The sequence below is a fragment of the Cajanus cajan genome, chromosome 8 (genome assembly GCF_000230855.2).
Source record: "Cajanus cajan strain Asha chromosome 8, NIPB_CcT2T_4, whole genome shotgun sequence".
NCBI classification, from domain to species: Eukaryota; Viridiplantae; Streptophyta; class Magnoliopsida; order Fabales; family Fabaceae; genus Cajanus; species Cajanus cajan.
The window spans coordinates 21,059,373-21,062,556 of record NC_138524.1 but is presented as its reverse complement, the minus strand read 5'-3'; the positions used below and the strand labels follow the sequence as shown (position 1 = coordinate 21,062,556).

The 3,184-nt window shown below is 39.9% G+C and overlaps 1 long non-coding RNA gene across 1 annotated transcript; it reads left to right on the top strand.

Annotated features, from left to right (window-relative positions):
• Positions 1-534: 534 nt before the first annotated feature.
• On the top strand, positions 535-3,184 carry LOC145950895 (uncharacterized). The gene is made up of 2 exons (XR_014428726.1): positions 535-1,486; positions 2,907-3,184. It is a non-coding gene; the product is annotated as an uncharacterized LOC145950895 (long non-coding RNA).

Below are 3,184 nucleotides of genomic sequence, written 5' to 3'. Positions count from 1 at the left end.
TTGTCGACAAATTGGGACGGTCCGTTCCGTGTTAGGCATGCTTTCAACAATGAAGCATACAAACTTGAAGAATTATCCAGTAAGGTCATTCCACAAACATGGAATTCCACCCATTTGAAGACATACTACAGTTAGAATAAATTTTATATCTGCATTCAATGTAAATGTATTATGATGCACTCTTTTCCTTGAACCAGTCTCTTTTCCCCTTATAAAATCATGAAAAAGGGTTTTTGGCCGGCAAAGTTTTTAACGAGGCATCACTTCATCAATGAAAATACACAGTTCACGAATATTCAGTTCATTCAAAAAATTATTTCAAGTCTTCCCTCCCGAGATTCCTCTCGGCCAAGGATGCGGCTTAAGTTATTTATTACAAGTTTTCCCTCCCGAGATTCCTCTCGGCCAAGGATGTGGCTTAAGTTATTTATTACAAGTCTTCCTTCTCGAGATCCCTCTCGGCCAAGGATGCGACTTAAAGTCATTATAAGTTTTCCCTACCGAGATTCCTCTCGGCCAAGGATGCGGTTTAGTTTGTGCAATTTAATTTAAATTTTCCCTCTCAAAAAAGCGACAATTCATCTGTAAACCTAGTATTAATTAGCAAAAGATTGAAAACGAAAGTTCATTAGAGGGCTCTATCGGCCTAAGATACAACCTAGAAAGGGGGACTCTATCGGCCCGAAATAAAAAAAATATCAAAATCAAGAATCCACGTCGAGCTCTTCATTGACCTGCCCTTCCTCCTCGGGATCCTCCTCCTCAAACACCGTCTCTTCCTCACCAATCAGCCCCGCTTGGTGAGGAACAGGGGCCTCGACATCAGGCTGTTCATTGGAGGGGATTTGCGCTAAGTTAACAAACTCCCCACAGAAGAAATCCCTCGACATGTCAAAGCGAAAATCGTGAGGAAGTCTGTAATAACCCAATTTTCAATAAGCCGTAGGCCCAATTCGTTGCCCAGAACGGGCCGTTTCAAAAGTGAAACGGGCCGTTCTGGAATAAGTTAAAGGCCCAAAATTTGAGAATCAGAACGGGCCGTTCTGGAGGGAGAACGGGCCGTTCCGGTTTGGAGAACGTGCCGTTCCAGAGGGAGAACGGGCCGTTCTGGTTTGGAGAACGGGTCGTTCCGGAGGGAGAACGGGCCGTTCTGCTGGGATTGGGAACGGGCCGTTCTGGTTTTGGAACGGGCCGTTCCAGTTCAAAAATTTGCGTAGGTTTGAAGGGCCCAGAACGGGCCGTTCCGATTTTGGAACGGGCCGTAGTGGTAGGTGGGCGAAAAATCCTATAAATAGGCCTCAAATCCTCTCATTTCTACACACCTCTCATTCTCAGTCTCTCTTCTCTTCTGTTCTCTCTTTCGTTCCTTTTCTTCTCTCTGAAGACCAAGAGGAACTCAGAGGATGAGGTTCTGTCCCAGATTTAGTTCCGATCCTTGTTTAAGGAAAAAGAGGAGGAGGTTCTGCCCGAGTTCCTATTTATCCAGGTACGAGGGAAAAAGAGATTATTTATATGTAGAGTTACATGAGGGAATTGGGTAGAGGAAGAGCCCTTAGGGTTATGAATAATTTTATAATTATTTCTGTTTGGAGGATTAATTATCTTATGTGATTCTATATATATTTAGGATTACGAATATATGTTTAACTTGAGAAAATGATGCTCTGGGAGAGAGAACGAAATTATAGAAAAGTGCCTGTAAGTTAGGTTGTGAAAAATTGGATGATTTCTGTTTGAGAAATTGAGGATCCCATTAGATTCTGTATGTGTTGAGGATTATAGATATGCTAATAATTTGTAAGAATGTGATCTTAGAGGGAGAACGAAATTGTAGAAAAGTGCCTGTGAGTTAGGTTTTGGAACAATTGGGGATTTGACTGTTTACGTTAAAATTATATTAAATTGATAATTCTGTTGTTTGTTATATTAGTTTATGAATGTTATTGTTATATTATTTGATGATCTAGATGATGAATTACTTGAGGGGTATGTGAATCACCATTTTGTGTGGATTGTGTATATATTGTGGAATTGAGATGTGGATGTGGATGTGGATGTGGATGTGGATGTGGATGTGGATGTGGATGTGGATGTGGATGTGAATGTGAATGTGGATGTGAATGAGATGTGATTGTGGTTCTTCACACCTATGACCAGGGGTGAGCACGGCCCGAGATTGTTACATGAGTATCGTGACCTTGGTTAACATGTCAGGGGTGAGCACGGCCCTGGAATAGGGATAACGTGACCTTGGCACAATGTTATATCAGGGGTGAGCACGGCTCTGGATTGTTACATGAGTATCGTGACCTTGGTTAACATGTCGGGGGTGAGCACGGCCCTGGAATAGGGATAACGTGACCTTGGCACAGTGTTATATCAGGGGTGAGCACGGCTCTGGATTGTTACGTGGGTATCGTGACCTTGGTTAACATGTCAAGGGTGAGCACGGCCCTGGGATAGGGATAACGTGACCTTGCCACAGTGTTATATCAGGGGTGAGCACGGCCTGAGATTGTTAAATGGGTAGCGTGACCTTGGCATAGTGTGAAGTGCAAGATTTGTGATGATTGGTGTGATTGAGAATTATGACGTGATGACGATGTATGATTGATTGAAATACGATATGTTGAAATATTTATGAATATTTAGTTATAATGAGATAATATGTTGTGTTTTCTTATGTTGTGAAATGAGATTGAGATATGTATGTGAAATGAGATATGTTAAATGTGAATTGAGATGTGAAGATGATGAATGATTGATATATATATATATATATATATATATATATATATATATTTTATTAAATAATGAATTATGATGAGATTATATTGTGATGTGTTTGTATGTACTTTGCATATAGATATTTTCTTTTCTCACCGTATAAACTGTGGATATTTTAGGTGAAGAAGATCCGGCTACGAGTGGCATCTAGAATGCCAACAGTTAAATTATGGGAATGCTCTGATAATGTGACATCGGGGCAGAGGATTTCTAGGACAGAATATTTATATGGATTTGGTATTGTAATAAATGTGTTTAAAATTGTAAACACTTAAATTTTACCTTTCAAGTTTTATTTTTCAATCATGTTCTTATATTGAAGAAAGAACAGTTTCGAAGTTTTATGTGAACCCTTTTACGAACCCTTTGAAAGTTTATTCTTCTTAATTAAATTATA